The sequence below is a fragment of the Podarcis filfolensis genome (assembly GCF_964270895.1).
Source record: "Podarcis filfolensis genome assembly, chromosome: 1".
NCBI classification, from domain to species: domain Eukaryota; kingdom Metazoa; phylum Chordata; class Lepidosauria; order Squamata; family Lacertidae; genus Podarcis; species Podarcis filfolensis.
In genome coordinates, this window is record NC_139604.1 from 78,074,202 (window position 1) to 78,094,081 (window position 19,880).

At 42.0% G+C, this 19,880-nt stretch overlaps 1 long non-coding RNA gene across 3 annotated transcripts; it reads right to left on the bottom strand.

Moving 5' to 3' along the window:
• Positions 1 to 3,356: 3,356 nt before the first annotated feature.
• Positions 3,357 to 18,560, bottom strand: LOC310757785. 3 transcript variants are annotated; one of them, XR_014545470.1, is made up of 4 exons: positions 18,299 to 18,560; positions 16,870 to 16,991; positions 8,879 to 9,028; positions 3,357 to 3,453 (listed from the first exon to the last, which is right to left on the bottom strand). It is a non-coding gene; the product is annotated as an uncharacterized lncRNA (long non-coding RNA). The 3 variants fall into 3 exon arrangements; XR_014545471.1 differs by lacking the exon at positions 3,357 to 3,453 and having other exon boundaries at positions 8,519 to 9,028; XR_014545472.1 differs by lacking the exon at positions 3,357 to 3,453 and having other exon boundaries at positions 8,519 to 9,028; positions 16,870 to 16,996.
• Positions 18,561 to 19,880: the final 1,320 nt, after the last annotated feature.

The window sequence follows — 19,880 nt, forward strand, 5'->3', positions numbered from 1 at the left end:
TTCTGGATGGCATGGGCATTATTATGCGGTGTAGGCTGCATGCTAATAATAAAGCCACTCTTGCTGCATTTCCTTATCACCAGGAATGTTGGTCTGGGGAGAAATATGTCCTAGCAGCAAATACAATAAAGGTGTGGTGTTGGTACATAAAACACAAAGTCTCTGTATTAATGATTTCAGGAAGAACAGATCATTTCCATGGAGAGGTGTGGTGGGAATGTGCTACCTCACATGAAGGAAAGCTTGTGTGATGCTCTGAAACACATTTTCTTGTTAGTGAGGTCAAATAATTTCAATGGAACTATCAAAAGCTCACCACAAGGCGACATTTTCATGTTTGTCTGAAGGTCACTTTCATTTGTGCATGCTCTCATTTAATGTTGCCAAATGTTGCCCAAAGCATACCCTCCCACATGACAAAGGTGAAAAATAGGAAGCTCTACATAGGAGTTGCTATGTTGAGGGTTGAGGTTAAAGGACTTGAAGGGGTTGGCTCTAGCAGATAATGGTGAAAAGTGGGGCCAGCACAATCTGACTGCAAATTAAACCACATCGGTTCAGATGGTTAGAGTGCTGACCAAGGACTTGGGAGACCAGGGTTCCAGTTCCCACTTAACTGTGAAGCTCACAGGTGACCTTGGGCTAGACACTGTCTTTCAGCAAAAGCTACCTCACAGGGCTTTGAGAATAAAATGGAGAGGGGAGAACTATGTACACCACCTTGGAGGAAAGATGAGATGTAAATGTAATAATAAATAAATGTGAAATAAAAGAAATATGCCTGAAAGTGTAAGGGCCAACTGACTATCTTGTCAACCCATCCATCTCAATATATTTTGACTCATTCCTATAACCATATAAGTGGTTTTCAGACCTAATTTAAAACCATCCTAACAAAAATACCATATCATGATACAACTAAGCGTGTCAATCACACCTTACAACTAATGCTGTACCAGGCGATTACATTTCTTACCTCCCACCAAACTCCGACATATGAGAGCCGAACAAAAGAACTCATAAATACAGGCAATCATGTCCCAAGGTGGACATCACAGCCCTGTTTATTTTCTTTCCAAGAAAGCATGAAAAGTTTTATGTTAAGTCTGCCTGAGAATTCCTGGTTGCATGGTAGTGTTGGGGAGGAGCGGAGTCTCCGACAAGCTTGTAATTCTGCTATGGGCCAGCAGCAAGCTGGCAAACATCCTCTCTCCCCAGTATCCAGGAGGAAGTACTTTGTCATAAGTGGCAGAGAGCATTAAATGGTCAGTTCAGCCGCCTTATATCCAATGAAGGCTACACATATGGAAACCGCCTCTTGCTTGCCATCAGGGAGCTGTTTAAATGAAACCTAGACGTAATAGTTTCCAGTCTTACATTCACGTTCATTGCTCCACCTATACTGCAGTAGCTAAAGTTTATTCATGCTGATCTTTGCTGACCCTCAGGAATTAGATGTTAGCTCTATTATTAGTCATTTCACTTGGACACATATTCAAAGGGATTCCAAGGAGTCCTCCCCATTATAACACTATCGTCTTTTGTTGCATTAACTTAGGTCCAGACTACACACACATAGATATAATAGTAAGATCTGCAGCTCCATCAGACAAAAAGAAGTGAATTCTGTAGGGGGGCCATCAGGGAGGGGGCAGAGGAGTGGGTGTTTAACCCTTTCTGCACCTGCTTTTTCCCTGCTACCAATTGCTCCCAATTGGCTACCACCCTCCCAGATGATGTAACTGCAGATGGAGAAAAGATTAATCTTTGCCAGCTCCCTCTCCTCTTCTGATCACTCCCTCTGGAAGGGACTGTTCCTCATTTAAAGGTGTTGTCTTCTTACCATTATAGCTATGGCATGTAAAGGGTAGCTTGAGCCTTGAAGTAGATGGGAAATGAAAGCTTTAGATTAGATGAAAACTTTAGAACCTTTTCCATAAGGTCCCAGGGGAGATTACTACAACAAATTATGCAAGTATAAAACAAATAAAACAGTTACAACCACAAAGCAAGAAAAGTGCAAAAGCAATTAAAAAACAGTTCATATATAAATCTCTTAAGAACAATTTCATATATAAAAACAATACTTCACACACACACACACACACACACACACACACACACACAAAACCAAACAGTTAAATATAGTATAGATGCAGATGCAGACTGGGATAAAGATCTCCACTTAAAAAAACTTGTTGAAAGAAAGTCTTCAGTAGGCATAAAAAGGGCAACAGAGACAGTGCCTGTGTACTATGTGTTGGGCAGGAATTCCAAAGGGTAGGTGCCACTATACCAGACATAGGCAACTCTGGCCCTCCAGATGTTTGGGACCACAATTCCCATCATCCCTAGCTAACAGGACCAGTGGTCAGGGATGATGGGAATTGTAGTCCCAAACATCTGGAGGGCAGAGTTTGCCTATGCCTGCACTATACTAAAGACCTGATTCCTATATCATAAAAAGGTAAAGGTAAAGGATCCCTGACAGTTCCATTGCAAATGACTCTGGGGTTGTGGTGCTCAACTCACTTTACAGATCGAGGGAGCCGGCGTTTGTCCGCAGACAGTTTTTACGGGTCATGTGGCCAGCATGACTAAGGCGCTTCTGGTGCAACGAAACACTGAAAGCAAAGCAGCGCATGGAAAGACCGTTTACCTTCCCACCAGAGTGGTACCTATTTCTCTACTTGCACTTTGACACACTTTCGAACTGCTAGGTTGGCAGGAGCTGGGACTGAGCAATGGGAGCTCACCCCATTGTGGGGATTCGAACCTCCAACCTTCTGATCGGCAAGCCCAAGAGGCTCAGTGGTTTAGACCACAGTGCCACCTGCCTCCCTATATCATACACAGGAATATAAGAAGAGCTCTGCTGGATCAGGCCAGGGACCCATCTAATCCAGCATCTTGTTCTCACAGTAGCAAACCCATAGGCCCATGGGAAGCCCTTAAGCAGAACCTGATCGCAACAGTGACTTTCCCCTCCTGTGGTTTCCAGCAGCTGGCATTCAGAAACATACTGCTTCCACCCACGGAGGCAGAGCTAGTAGCCATTATGGCTAGTAGCCACTGACAGCCTTAACTTCCGTGAATTTGACCAATCCTCTTTTAAAGCCATTCAGGTTGGTGTCCATCATGGCAAATTCCAGTTTATCTATGTACTATGTGAAGAAGCACTTTCTTTCTTTTTCTTAGACCAATGTCCACAAGTTCCAGTGTTCGGAGACAAATTACAATGATCGATTTGGGTTCACCGAAGGGTAGGCACTTCAAATGGGTTTGAAACTGAGTGAAAATTTGATACACTTTATTGGAATGTTAGACAGCATATTATAACTTGCTTATCATTATAACAGATTGCTTATTGTCTTCAGTTCGTCCTATTTTGTTGTGTGTTTTTCCTTTATGTGGTTTCCTTGTTGGTATATTTGCATATGTTAGATGACTTATCTGTTAGAATACAAAAAGAGGAAAATGAAAGCTTTGCAAACAAGAACTTTTCAAAGTCAACATCACACCTGCCTGTCAAATCTGCTTATAAGCACATCTGCTTACAGTGGTACCTCGGGTTTAGTACTTAATTCGTTCTGGAGGTCCGTTCTTAACCTGAAACTGTTCTTAACCTGAAGCACCACTTTAGCTAATGGGGCCTCCTGCTACCGCCGTGCCGCCTGAGCACGATTTCTGTTCTTATCCTGAAGCAAAGTTCTTAACCTGAAGCACTATTTCTGGGTTAGCGGAATGTGTAACCTGAAGCGTATGTAACCTGAGGTACCACTGTATAGGCAGTTTTGGCCTGGTTTTGTTAGTCATCAACTGGCCATATTATGACTTTCCAATCCCGTTACAAACAGCAACCATTGGCCATTCAGAGCTGTTACACTGAGCAGATATTGCCTGTTCTTGAGCACCTGGGTATACAGCCTGTGGTTGTCATGCACAGTTTAAATTAGCTCAGTAATATTGCATGACAGTTGATGGAGAGACTGATGAATGAGGTGATTTGGTACATTGGCAACTGATGTCCCTAAGGCACTCAAGCTTGCTGAGGAAGGTACTGAAGGCAGGGGTATTTGGTTCTGTCTCCAAGGTGAAAGGGTGTGAGTTCCCCCAAGCCACAGCCCAAGATCTTTCTATCTTCTCAGCTTTGTTACCTTTGTCACTCATACCAGTTTTGAAGAGGAATCTACATGCCAAAAGACAGAAATAGAGATCCTCTATACAGTGGTACCTCAGGTTACATACGCTTCAGGTTACAGACTCCGCTAACCCAGAAATAGTACCTCAGGTTAAGAACTTTGCTTCAGGTTGAGAACAGAAATCATGCTCTGGCGGCGCGGCGGCAGCAGGAGGCCCCATTAGCTAAAGTGATGCTTCAGGTTAAGAACAGTTTCAGGTAAAGTACATACCTTCGGAACGAATTAAGTACTTAACCCGAGGTACCACTGTACATGGGTCAACAAACTGACCAAATTTACATCATAAATAGAAATCTCACCGGTTTCTTGCAGCAGACTGAGTTGTTTAAATGACAGATTCATGGCAGCCCAAGAGGCACAGTGGGGGGGATTAACCAAATATTTTATTAAAGGAAGGACCACACCCTACTTAGGAATAGTTCCCATATGAAACATAAACACTGCAAGGAGCAGAAAAGCTGCCATAAAAGCTTAGTTTACCTTCTGTTCTCTGAATACTCTGCAACTTAAAGGAAATTCACCTTGCCACAAATAGCTTAAGAGATGTGAATATGTTATTGCAGAGCTTTCTTGATGAGTTTCTACGTGTTTGAGTTGGGTCAAAGCTGGAAAGACAGTGTGTGACATAATGGGACAGCTTGATTTCTTTTGCCCTGTTGCCTTTTATTCCTTCAGTTAAAAACATGTTAAGCTAACCTCTGTTATGAATACAATAAAAACTGTAAAGTGGTTTATACTGTACTTGATAAGCAGCTATGCCATTCTGCATCTGCTTTTTGAAATGCCAGCTTATTTCACAGTGGAGCTGATGGCATAAACCAAATATTCACCCCACCCCAATGTACTCCTGTTTCACCAAGCCAAAGCCATTCAGTCTGTACATGATTTGTAGCCCACGTAATACTTTGTGTTGAATTGTCTGAATATGTACTTTGGCATCTGGCAAGCGTACAGCATTTATGCAACTCAGGATGCCTGCTGGCATGCATACCTAGAATCTATATTACTATGCAGATTAGAGAGGCTCCTTTGTGGCTGCTGCTACTATCTATTAATATAGGTAAACATGTATTTTGGGGATACATTTGAATTTCAAAGCACATAACCATGTTTCTTCAAGGGTTCCGCTCAAGTGGATAAGCAAATGTGGTTTTTTTAGGTTAAGAATACCAAGCAAATACATTACTTTTGTTCCAGATGAATTTATTTAAAATTATTTTTCAACACTCTTACCTCCTTGTACAAACTCAACTAGCCATGATGGCTTTGCTCTGCCTCCGCTGATTCAGGCAGCATCCCTCTGAATTACAGTTTCTGGGAAACACAAGTGGGAAGTGTGTTGTTGTGACCAGGCCCTGCTTTTGGGCTTCCTGTGGGCAACTGGTTGGCCACTGTGAGAACAGGATGCTGGACTAGAGGGACTATTGGCCTGATCCTGTTATATTCTTTTATGAGCACATCCTTCCATCCATTTAGAAACCCTGCTCTTCAACCTAGGAATTCCTAAAATAGTTATCAATAATAAGAATAACCAGGGCTTTTTTTCTGCCAGAACTTGCTGGAACTCAGTGCTGGAACCTCTCAGTTGGGTGCCATTGCATAAGAGAATGAGGGAGGTGTTCATGGTGAGTTCTGGCACCTCTTTTTCTAGAAAAACAGCACTGAGAACAACAAATTAAAACATACTAAAATGTTGTATTAATAGCAGAGCAGCATAAAACATGTTAAAAGTAAGTTAAGAAAATGTCAGAGACACACCAAGAAAAAAATCAGAAGCCTAAAACAAGAATACTTAGAAGACCTAGGCATAGAGAAAGATGCTGAGGCAAGTCACTCCAGAGAGTATTCAGATACAGAGCATCATAATTGAAAAGGTCCTTTCTTGGATCACCATTGTCTTGCCACTGAAGGAAGTAGGCGAAGAACAAGGACATGAGGGAAGAACTTAATATTTGGTCAAGGACTATCTCACTGAATAATCCAATACATGTATACTCTGGAATCAGTCCCATTGAACTCAGTGAAACTTACTCCAAAGCATGTGTGTCTAGGATTGCAACCTAATTTTATTTTATAAGCAGTAAAAAGGCATTTTTTTCCATTTCATGTACTTTAGCTTTGAATTATTGTTCTGAATGTCAGTAGTGGGATGGATGTTTTTTGTTCAATGCCTTCAGAAGTAGTATGGGAAGTGTGTGTACCTGCCAGGTACTGACACTAATTCCTCATTGTTGCAAAACCTTCTGGTGAAATTTGATGAGAGTGAAAGCAATCTCCCTCAGAGGTGGCAACATCAAAGGGTTTTGCAAATACGAACTAGTTCACTGTCACAATCTTCCTGAGATGGAGATTCCAGGCTCAAAATTAGTACCCCCCTAATTATCCTGAGTGCAAAACAAATTCTTACTTGCGGTACACTGTCCCAAGAAATCAAACCATTTCACAATGACATCAGAACGAAGACTTGTTTTAAAGTGCCCCATATTGAAGTCTATTTGTACATGGAAAAGTTACATGATAGTTGTCCTACTGAGGTGTCAATCTCACACATAAGTAAACAAATGAGAACCGGGGGGGGGGGGGAGAGGTTCCCTTGTGGCCTTGGCAAGGACCTGTATTGGTCCCCGCCCCACCCGTTCCTTGTGCCTGCCTTAAAACCCTTGAGAGCTGCTGCCAGACAATGTAGATGAGCTACTTAGCTAACTCATTTTAAGACAGCTCCCTATGTTTACAGTGGTACCTCGGGTTAAGTACTTAATTTGTTCTGGAGGTCCATTCTTAACCTGAAGCGTATGTAACCTGAGGTACCACTGTACTTAATTATTTAGGGAAGGCATCCACAGATGGGCTGAATGATGAATGAGTTTCTCTTCTTATTACTTTACTTTACACACACACACACACACACACACACACACACACACAGTAAGAGGACATTGCCAGTTGGAGGGGAAGGCTCAATTTCTCCAGGTGTTTCAATCAGTGCAAGAGAGCCCAGTCAAGTCTGTCCATCCCCGTTAGGGGCAAAGAGGAACCCAGTTTTCCCACCCTCCCCTTCATGGCTCCACTGCCCTCTCATTTCAGCGGGTCAAGTTCCCCAGATCCTGAGGAGAGCAATGCCTCCCAGGTTTTGTCTTTCTCCTCCTCCTCCTCCTCCTCCCCTCAAACCGGTGATACCATAATGCATGTAGTAGAGCCGCCTCCATGTTACATGGCGCACACACATGCACACACACAGATAGGGGAATGTGTCAGCAGCTGCTATTACTGCAATTGCAGTCATGCTGGAGATAAGCACACCCCTCCTCCTGCTGTCTGGGGTGTGGTGGTGGTGGGAGCAGTGATCCCTAGTGAAGCTTTGACTATGGTCCCCGTCTGTAGCCAGGTTTGGGGTGGAACCTGGAAGAGGGTGGATTCACACACTTATCAGTGGCATGCTTTTTGTGCCCCCCCCCGGGCCTGCACCTTGGCCGCAGCCAACTTTGCCAATGGCTTGGTGTGCCCCTGCTGAGGGGAGGACATCTCTGCTCTCTGCTAAACCCTGCTCCCTTTACTATAAGGGTGTTTTTTTTAAATAATAATAATCAAGCAGTTTATAAATTTTATGAAATAAATAAAAGATATGCAGTTTAGCCACTAGTTGGCCACTGCTTGGAACTGACTTTGATGCACCTGGGTGGAGTTAGGAGTTTTCTGTTGCTGTTGGAGTGAGACAATAAAGTTCTTGTCTAGCTTCTTGACCGATGTTTCTATGTCAGTAATCCTCAACCTTTTCAGACCTGGGACCCACTTCAAATCGAAACATGTATTTGGGAGGCTAGTTTCCTGATTTATTTCTAATATTTGTATGGTGGTAGTACTGCTGCTGCAACTCACCTCGGATCATGTTGTGACCCTCTAAGCCTTCTAGGAGAGGTGTAGCTCTAGGCAGTTCAGCCCCTTGCAGAGTAGCCTCTGGGGAATGTCTGGACCACAGCCCTTTTGGGCAATTTTCTTTGAGGAGAACCTGGAAGTGTTCTGCCTAAGGAGACTGGGAAAGAGTTCTGAGGAGGTTCAGAGGGTCCCCACTCCCAGACATTTGGAAGGGAAGAGTAGAAGAAGGAAAGAGAGACCGAGGAAGCTACATGGGGGGGAGGGGTAAGAAGAGCCACCCAGAGAAGCAAGTAGAAGAGACAGAGAGTAGCCACCGCCTTCTGCTCTCACACAGTGTTCCTCCAGCAGCAGTTCTGTAGCCAAAGAATGATTGAGACTGATGCCTACAGCTGCATTCCACGCCCAGACTGCGCAGCCAGAGACAGGTCTGAGAGACTCTTAAGTGCTCTCCAGTGGAAAACTACTTTATTGGACTCCACCTCCTCCTACTTTGGTGCTTAGAGGCGTATCTTAAATTCTATATTCATCTGCGATATTCCTTTTGGTTCCTCCGCTTGTTCTTCCTCACTGTTGGATATAGTTCTTGTTCTTTTGCTGTTTTATTGTCGCACCCAAGTTTTCCCCACCACACGTCTCCTTTTTTGAAGATGTGGGGCTGATGGTATCACACACTATTTTGGAGGCCCTGGCATTCTCCCTGCCCACCTCGTCTACTTTATTATTGTTGGAACTTGGGTCCCAATGTTCCCTCTGCATAAGGGTGGATAAGACGTTGCAAGGGAAACAGGTAGCTTAATAGGTACCTTTGCACAACCAAAAGCCACTTTCCTATTTGATGGACACAGATTGCTTGCAGCTTCAGTCTCAGTTCATATGTCAAAGGATGAGGCTAAAGGAGTGTTGAGTGCTTTGACCTATTTCTTTGTTCATTCTGGACGGTTTCTGGAAGCAAACTGTCAGCAAGAATGTTAAATGCCAATAATCAATTACCCAAATTTTTGCAGTAGGTAGAATTTGGTGGCAACCATATAATTAAGATTGATATCACTTTGGACTTCCGGTTCCGGTCGCGGTCGGAGAGGGAGCGCGGAAAGCTACGTTAAGAGCTTTCCGAGTAACTTGGAGATTCGGGGGAGTCGCAAGGGCACTGCGCCCCCCAAAAAAGCGGAAACCCAGGGGGGGAGCCCCTGGTGGAAGGATTCCCGGCAGCGCGGGAGCGGCGACTCATTGCTGTGGCCCCCTGTATGGGGAGGAAGCGCAGGGAGGAGCTGCGGGCGCAAATAGGGAGAACTCCGTCTCCGAGCTACGATGCCTCAAGCTCCCACCGAGTAAAGCGACGAACCGCCAAGTTTTAAAAACGGAATCCCCATCGTTGTTGTTCCTGGGCAATATCAAAGATTCCTACAGATGGGTGAGTCCGGGCTGCAATAGATTTCGTGTATGGACCCCACCCGAAGGAGAGCAGAAAATGGCGCAGGCTGTGAAATCGTCGGTAGTCAGGAAGGGGGGCAGCCCGTAGTAGCCCTCTACATTTCATAACAGCCGTGCTGTGTATGCACGAAACGATGAGAGTCTTTTTTTGGACAAGTGAAGTGAAATTCGTAGACATAGACTGGTTTAAAAGTTAATCTTATACACAGAACGCTTCAAAAGGTTTAGTACTGTTTGCCTGAGTTCGTTATTTGCTTAGTTGGATTGGTTTACGATATGAGACTGCTTTTGGGACTGCTGCTTGATCTTTTTTGTTTGGAGGATCCCCAACTGCATGCTACTAAGTATACGCAGCAATAAACGCTGCAGAGGAAACACTCCTAGAAGACAAGGAACAAAGAGTGCGCAGAGGGGATAAATAGATTAATGCGGCGATTCCCGTAGACACTTACTTTTGATAGTTGATAAAGGTCTCTCATTTAGTAAGGACATTTGATTTGAGACTTCTATTTGGCGAACTACCTGCTCTGGCGGATTGGACGGTCTAGACTGGTCATTGTATAGTGTGCACTGTGTACTGATTTGTGTTTTGATTTGTGTTTTGATTTGTGTTCTGTGCTTTGTGTACTGATTACCCCCTTTCCTTCCGCCCCCCCCACACATTACTTGAATTGCGCTTTTTTCTTTTTTTACTGTGTTCCTTCCCCTTACAGCTTTTTTTTATTTACAGGGACGCTCACTCCCCCCGCCCGGTTTTTTTTATCTAAACGGTAAACCCCATATTGCCAAGCTCCCCCCTCTCATTAATAGAACCCACCGATTTCCTGAATATGTGCATAGGTAGATTGACAACTAGATGAGATTTGGACACTTGGCTATTGGGTACTTAACGCCACGTTATTGGTTATTGGTTACTGGTTATTTAATGCCCCATTAAGCCCCTAATTGGGGAGAGAGAAAGGGGATAAGATTGGAAAAAGGTAGAGATCTCCCTGAAGGACTGAGAGAGATTGAAGACCTCTTTGAAGGACTGGGAGAAACTGGAGAACCCTGACGTAGCTGGGAAAAGATACCCAACGCAGTTGGAATCTTCAATTGGGATAACTACCTTAATTGGAGAACTGAACTACTCACTCCACTTGGATAAGACTGTGATATACTACAACCACCCTGATCCCCCCCATCGTCGACCTAATTAAAGGAATTTGTGGTCTAAATGGAAAAGAGGATAGATACAATAACTTAGACACAAAGGAGGGGGAAGTGGACTGGGGGAGACCACCTACTGTGGCCAGAGAAACCCCCCAGAAAGGATTTACGGGCTTTAGAGTGAGAACAAATAGAGTGTGAGCCCTTAAAGGGAGAGAACCACCTCAAAAACCACAGCGGTTAATTAAGATTAAAATGCAGGGGAAGAACGGGAGGAGGGGAGGAGGGACTCCAGGTGAAAGGAAAGGATCAAGACAGGAAGAAATCAAAGATTTGGATTTTTTGTGGTCAAAAATCAAGGAGGAATTTAAACAGAACGAAAACCATATAGAAAATAAACTAGAGGAATTACAAGAGAGGATAGATAGGAGAATAGAGGATGCAATAGGGGAACTTGCGAATAAAGTCCAAGAGTTAACAGTCAAAACTAAGACATTTGAGGAAACTAACAAAAAAATCCAAAAAGACATGAGAGAACAGAAAAGGGAGACGGAAAAAGTGAAGGAGGAAATGCGAGAACTGAATAAGACACAGGAACAGATATGGGACAGTATTGCAATGACGGAAATGCGACAAAGACAAATGCATTTAAAATTTAGAGGTATAGAGGAGGAAACAAATGAGAACATCAGGGAGAGAATAACCAAGGAATTAGCCAAGTGGTTAGAGATGAAGGAGGAGGAGGTCGCATACACGATAGACAACGCCTATAGAATTAAAATAAAAACATACCAGAACAGGGCTAAGAAACCCCTCGGGGATTGCTTAGTAATATTCAACTCAATAGGAATGAGGAACTTGATACTTAAAACTAGTTATCACAAAAAATTAATAATAGGCGCTAGACCAATAATTGTCCTTAAAGAGATCCCAGTTAGACTATTACGTAGGAGGGAGGGATATAGACACATAACAGGGGTTTTGAGAAGGAACAATATTCAATTTAGGTGGGAATTTCCCGAAGGAATTGCCTTCTTTTTTAAGGACAAGAAGTTTAAACTGACCAACCCATTAGAGGTAGAAAAGTTCCTAAGAAGGTACGAGAGAGAGCTGGGCAAAAAGGAGGATAGAATAAAAGATAGAAGGGATATGGGAGGTGAGAGAGCTGAAGAGGGGGGAGGAACAGGGCGGCGAGGGGGGGAGGGAGAGGGAGATGGAGGGGTGGAGGAGGAGGAAGGTGAGGCGGAGGAGGAGGAGAACACCGAAGAAGAGGAAGAAGTAAGGAACTGAAAGTTAGAAATAAACCTGATATTTAATTTTAGCAATGTCTTTAACTTTTCTAACGTGGAATGTTAATGGTCTAAATGAAAAGTCAAAAAGGAATAAAATAGAGAAAGTTTTGAAAAATAAAAAATGTGATGTGGTTTGCTGCCAAGAGACGCATGTTGCGAAAAAACATAAACACATATTGGTTAATAAAAAATTAGGAACGGAATTTATAAACTCAGATGTGAACAAAAAGAGAGGGTTGGTAATCTATGTGAAAGAGGTATTGGAACCCAAATTAATCTGCAAAGATGAGGAAGGGAGGATCTTGGGAGTACAGATTACACACCAAGGGAAAAGAATTAACGTAGTAACAGTTTACGCCCCCAACACAAACAAAACAGAGTTTTTTAGGAAATTGGAAAAAGTGCTATTAGAACTGGAAAACCACAATTTAATTGTATTAGGTGACCTGAATGGAGTCCCGGAACCCGAGATAGATAGAAGTGAAAAAAGAAGGAAAGGGAATCAGGGTAAACTCCCCAAAACCTTTGATGACCTCCAAGAAAACTTAGATCTGATTGATATTTGGAGGTTTAAAAACCCCACAGGAAAGCAGTTTACATATTTTTCAGGAGTTCACCAAAGCTGGGGAAGAATAGACCAGATTTGGGTCTCCAGAGAGCTTTCGACAAGGTCGCTGAAATGTGAAATAGAGCCCAGAACACTCTCGGACCATAATCCAATCTATCTGGAAATAAAGTGTAAGCCTTCAGGACCTTATAGATGGAGAATGAACGACTACTTGCTGGAACAGGAGGAGACTATCGCTAAGGCAAAGAATATCTTGAAAGAGTATTTTGACCAAAATCTAAATAAAGAAACTAAAATTGATGTGGTCTGGGATGCGAGTAAAGCAGTGCTCAGAGGTTTCCTGATCCAACAGAATAAATACAGAAAAAACTTAAGAGAGGCAAAGAAAGAGGAAATAGTCAAACAATTAAAGGAAATAGAGATAAAATTAACAAAAAACCCTGGAGACGAGAAGACCAAAAAACTCGGTAAATTACTACAAACTCAATATTCAACATTGTTAAATTATGAAATAGAATGGGGAATAAGAATGATGAAACAAAAATACTTTGAGTCTGCAAACAAAACAGGTAAGCTATTAGCATGGCAATTGAGAAAAAGGAAAAAGCAAAGAGTAATCAATAAAATTAAATTGGAAGATCAAATATCAGAAGACCCAAATGAGATAAAGGAGAAATTCCTCCAATACTACGAAACTCTGTATAAAAAGAGGGAAGATGAAGATATAAATGAGATCGGAAGATATTTAGAAAGGAGTGGAGGGGAACAACTAACAGAAGAAGAAAAGGCACTTCTAAATGAACCAATAACGGTGGAAGAAGTTAGGGATGCAATTAAGAAAATGAAACCGGGGAAGGCCCCAGGCCCAGATGGCCTGTCTCAAAAATATTATAAAACCTTAGAGGAACATCTGGCCCCGGTATTGTGTAATGTAATTAATAACATCCTACAAGGGGGGGAAATTCCTGATTCCTGGAGAGAGGCATATATTACGGTAATACCGAAAGCAGACTCAGATATACTTGAGATAAAAAACTATAGACCAATATCACTGCTTAATAATGACTATAAGATTTTCGCAGGAATAATGGCAAGTAGGCTAAAGAAATATTTGAACAGAGCGATCCACAAAGACCAAGCCGGATTCCTGCCTGGCAGACAGATAAAAGATAACGTAAGGCATATAGTCAACATAATTGAATATTTGGAATTCAGGAATGAGATCCCCGCTGCCCTAATTTTCATAGATGCCGAGAAGGCTTTTGATAACGTATCCTGGCACTTCCTTATAAAATGTATGGAGAACGTAGGAATAAGAGGACCATTTCTGGAAGGCATAAGGTCGATTTACTCAACTCAAAGAGCGAAATTAATAGTTAACAGTAACCTGACAAACTCATTCATGATCACCAAAGGCACAAGACAAGGGTGCCCTTTATCACCCCTGTTATTCATTATGGTCTTGGAAGTTATACTAAATAAAATAAGAGGAACGCCGGAAATAAGAGGGATCAAAATAGGTACAAAAGAATATAAGGTAAAAGCTTATGCCGACGACCTAGTAGTCTCAATAGAAGATCCCATAAAAGGGATAAACACAGTTATTGAGGTAATGGAGGCGTTTGGTAGGGTATCCGGGTTCAAACTAAATAAAACTAAAACAAAGGTCCTGATAAAAAACCTAGACGAACAACTAAAAAATAAAATAGAGCTGGAATCTGGGATAAAAGTATCGAAAAAGGTTAAATATCTGGGTATTTGGATTACCCCGAAAAGTATAAACTTGGTGGAGGATAACTATAATAAAACTTGGAGAGAATGCAAAAGGGACCTAGACAGCTGGAGTAGATTACAACTCTCATGGGAAGGGAGAATGGCCGCCATTAAAATGAATATCTTGCCGAGAATGATATTCCTATTCCAAAACATTCCAGTAATTAGGGGCACAACCATGTTTAAAGACTGGCAGAAGACCTTGTCCAGATTTATCTGGCAAGGTAAAAGGGCCAGAATTAAGTATAAGCTGCTCACTGATAGAAGAGAGAGAGGCGGTTTCGCAGTACCGAACCTGCAATTATACTATGAGGCTTCATGCCTCTGCTGGATCAAGGAATGGATAACGTTAGATAATACCGACTTATTGGATTTAGAGGGATTCGATGCTAGGTTCGGGTGGCATGCGTATTTATGGCAGGAGAAAGGGAGAGTCCACAAAGGTTTTTCCAACCATATCATAAGAGGTGCGCTGCTGGAGGTGTGGAACAGATGTAAAAGCTTAGTAGAAAAGGACACCCCATGGTGGCTGTCACCTATTGACATCCTAGTAACTAAAAAACTAAACATGGAAGGTAAAAGGTGGACCTACGCCGATCTCCTGAGAAGAACAGACAAAGGTTGGGAAGTCAGACCTTACGAGGAATTAAAGGATAAACTAGTGGGGTGGATGCAGTATCACCAAATTAATGCTGTTTGGAGGGAACATAAAAAAATCGGAATGAGTAAGAACAAATCCAAGTTCCAGCTAGAAATAATAGAGGGAAAGTCTAAACTGTTAACGAAAATGTATAACCAGTTATTAGATTGGGACACAATGGATGAGGAAATCAAAGAAGTTATGGTTAAGTGGGCCATAGACCTAGGACACCCCATAGAATATGAAAGGTGGACAAAATTGTGGAATAAAGATATGAAATTTTCAGCTTGTGTCAGACTCCGGGAAAACATGGAAAAGATGATGTACCGGTGGTACATCACGCCAACGAAATTAGCTAAAATGTATAAAGCCGGGGATAAGACTTGCTGGAAATGTAAGAGGAAGGAGGGAGACTTCTTTCATATGTGGTGGTCCTGCGAAGAAGTTAAAAGGTTCTGGGGGCTGGTTTATGATGAGTTAAAAAAGATCCTAAAGTATACCTTTCCCAAAAAACCCGAGGCATTCCTTTTAGGAATGGTGGGGGAAGAAATTAGAAGAGACGACCAAACTCTCTTTCAATATGCAACAGTATCCGCAAGGACATTGTTAGCAAAGAATTGGAGAATAGCTAATGTTCCAACTATTAGCGAATGGCAAACTAAATTAATTGAATACATGGATATAGCAATGATGACACAGAAGATCAGGCAACAGAAGAATACCAAATTTATTAATGATTGGAATAAATTTCTCTCATACATGGAATTGACCTTGGGAAATGACAAAACTACAGTAGGTATAATATAAAAATCGCGAGGTGAGAACAATGATTAGATGAAGACACTGCTGAATGTATTATTGAATTATTGCTCGCTTGAGGTGGTGGGAAGTCAATAATGTTACAGATTTGTATAGTGCTTGAATGTATAGCCAGTAAGGAACTTAATGTTGTTTCTGTACATTTTGTTTTCTTTTTGGTTTTTTTTGTGTTTAATGATGTATATATGTTTTTTAATTTCTGAAATATAATAAAGGTGATTTTAAAAATTAAAAAAAAAAAAAAAAAAAAAGATTGATATCACTTTGGTTTTTCCTCTGATGTACAGAGAAAGAGCAGTAGCTCACAAGCAGGGCATTAGCCTCATAAAGTCCAAACCTAAGCATCTCTAGGTAGGGCTGGAAATTTCCCCTGTCTAAAACCCCAGGGAGTCACTGAAAAACATAGGCTAGTACTCTGACTCAGGCTGCATTCAGACATCATTTAATTTCACCCTCATGATGCTTTCATACTTGTTCATTTTTACTTTTTATGTGATATTTCTCACGATGCAAAAGTCACTTCTGCAAATCTAGTGGAATCCAGCAGAAATTTAGCGCTCATTTCTACATCAAATGTTTCCAAAAGAAATCTGTTTGTACCCATATTAACTCAAAAAATTGTGGGAGTTTAGTGCTGACAGTTCTTTCCTACCTTTTAAAATTTAGCACAATGTGGCAGCATATTGGTGAAAAAAATCCCCACAGATCCATACCACAACAAGGTACACCAGTGTAAAAGCAATGGCAGAAATGGAGACAGAAGCAGTAGCATTAAAATCAGTAAAACTAGTGTGATGAGCACATCTGAGTACAGGCATAGTAGAAGACAGCTTCTTATGTGCCTAGAACATGTGATGTGTATGAAGAAAGCCACAGGCTCTATCTCCCCAAGCACCACAGGTAATGGGGATGAGAATGATATCTGCCAGAGCTCATAGACCCCACTGCCAATCAGAGTAGGTGATACTGAGCTACGTAGAAGGTCCCAGTACTAGGTGACTTCACATGCTTGTATTCTGTGACTCATTCTAATTCACATTGGATGCAAGGACTCCACATTACCAAGCCATGTTGTAACATTTTATCATGAAAGGTAGGGTTGTGTCGAATTCTGTCTAGTACCTTTTTGCTTCGTGAGACTCCCACTTGGTGAGTTGCTATTGTCTACGCACCTTGTTGGAGAGTTATCGAGATTGGGGAAACCATGCTCTTCGTCCTAACTGTGAGATGGATTTGCTGTTGCCCTGGGCTACATTGGGAGGAAGGGCAGGATGGAACAAACAAACAAACAAACAAACAAACAAACAAAAATAAATAAATAATCTCTTTTAGAAACTGCATAGCTGCTAAGTAGGGATAGGTGGGGGAATTCTGATTCAGTTAATATTTAAATGCAAACTTGCCTTTAAACAAACCAAAACACAACCATTCTTTCCAATTCGGACTTCTGTGAATTTTGTAATGAAGTTCTCCAACCAAGGAATGTCTACAAAAACACATTAATAGGGTGAAATACAGGCATGCAAAGGCATATTATTAGTGAAAAATAGCATAAAACTGCAATATAAGGGGAAACAGCTTTGCAAAAAAAAGTGCACAGTAGGCAAAACTGTGTTCATTAGGAAACATTTGCACCAAAATGCATCATGAATTTTCATGAAGATTAAAACATATATATCAGAAATTGCTGCAGAAAAATGGAATTTAAGATTGGGGGCGGGGGGGAGAATGAGAAACTGAGAGAACTGAAACTGACAGATCTGTTAATCCCTACTGATAAGTAAGCAAGGCTACATTCTGATACTACATTGTATCAGATGGAGAAGGAGACTCATCATGGCCTCTTCCTACATGGATCAGGCAGTGAAGGATTGAGAAGTGCTGCAGCAGATACCATCCACCAAGAAAATACACCAAATAGGCTGTAAGAAAATTTATGCCATGTGTCCAGTTTGGTATTGTAGGCTGTGTTGTATGTATATACATACATACTGTTTCCCCCATGTGTTGTAATTAAAAAATAGTAATTGAGCTTCTTTTAGCCAGGGGTTGCAAAATACGAGTCGCAACTATTGCTTGAGTCAGAGTAAAAAGATAGATTCACTATGAGTAAGTTTGCTGACATAATGCCATTGGCAGTTTTGTTAAATTATATAGCACCAGACCCAGCAGATTATTAAAATCCTTTTGAAATGTCTGTGTTATATCATTAAAAAAGACATCCCTATCGGTAAACAAAGAAACCGATTGTCACCCTCGCAGATACTTCAGTAATTATAATGCTAAACTCATAAAACACAATTGTTGCATGCAGACATGCTAGATCTTGGCAAGTGGAGAATGGATGATACCCCCGACCTCAAAGGAAACAAACCTGTCATACCTGGATTAAACGTTATGGGGTGTGTGTGTGAAAAGAATGTGGTATATGTTTTAATTGACATTACAAGCTTGTGATTTATGCTGTCATGTGAAACAAGATGTCAGTGTCAGCACAATGAAGGCCTCCCAGTTATACGAAATAGGAACAGAGGAAACTCTCTTTACCCACCTAGTTCAATATTATCTTGCCGCACTGTCTTGACTTGCAGTGGCTCTCCAAGGTTTCACACATGAATCATTTCCAGACCTGCCTGGAGACACCATGGGATAGAACTTCTGGGAATGTCTCTGTGCACAGCCTGCGCACTGCCACTAAGCAATGGTCTATGAGGGACTGGTATTAACCAGTCGTTGTTGATTTATCATTACATCTCGCCTCTCCTCCAAGGACTTCAAGGTGAAATGCACTGTTCTCCTTCTCCCTGTTTTATCCTCATTAACAACCCTGTGAAGTAGGTTCAGCTGAGGGTGACTAACCTAAGGTTACCCAGTGGGTTTCATAGCTGAGTGGGGATTTGAACCCCGGCCTCCCAGATCCTAGTCTGACACTCTAGCCACCACACCACATTGGCTCATAATCATAATAACCAGTATAAAAACCATGCATTCTAGTACTGAAGGGGATTCTGAAACCGGTCAATGTGCAGTCGGTGTTAATCTGAAGCAATGTGAAGATGTATGCATGTAGGACTCCCTCAATGTCAGCAGGAAACCTGATTATCTCAATATTACTCACACATTAGCTGGGCAGGGGCATTTTATTTGTAACAGAACTTCCCTCATAACTGAATCTATCTCAAGGCAATTGTATAGAAGCCGATTAATCAATTGATGATGGTGGTGGTGGTGATAGAGTGGCATATACAGGGCAGATAGGGTTAAAGTCTCACAAGTTCCTGGGGGAAAGGGGGGCAATGTGACTCTCTGGGAATGATCCTTTGGGAATAGTAAACCAAGGAAGGCTGACATCTGTTGGGTCATCTGGGAGAAAGACCCCTGGGAACAGTTGGGAGCACTGCTGAGGGAAATGAGCCCATTGGGAAGAAACCACCTTTAAGACCTGACCGTCATGCTCAGAGGAGAAGTCTGGACAGGTCAGCAGCTTCAAAGGAGTGGACTTGTTTGGCCATCCAAGATTTGGAAGTAAGTGCCCCACAGCATCCAGATATAAGTTGCCAGCCGCATCCTGCTCAGGTAAGGGATAAAGATTATCTCCATTTGCTACCTGAGCTGCAGTCAGGTCTATTAAGAGGTGGGAATTTTGACTTTGTATATGTTAAATCAAGCATTTGATAACTTGCCCTAATCTCTCTTCTCCCCTCCCTCTTTGTAATAAAATACCCTTTTGTTCTCTATAGTATGAATCCTGAGAGGATTGGGAGGGGAGTAGCGAGGCAGGGAAGAGGAAACAGGCAACTGGTAAGAGGGGTCCAAGAATGGGGCTAGGGTGGTCATGTGTCCTATTTTGCAGGGGACAGACCTCTATCTGAAGAGCTGTTATAGGAAAGTCCTCTATTTGAAGGAATCTTCCATTCAGAGGAATATCTGAATGAAGAACCCTAAGGGAGAGCAGGTGCCTTCAAGCTGCCCATCAACAGTTAACACCTGGACAGCAGACTGAGCAGTCACTTAAGAACCTTTCTCAAGAACTGGCATGCAAAATATATATTCTGCCATTGAACTGTGGACTTTGCATGTAGTATTCTTCTGGACTGAAGTCATTTGCTCCTGGAGTGACAAAGTGTGCTCTC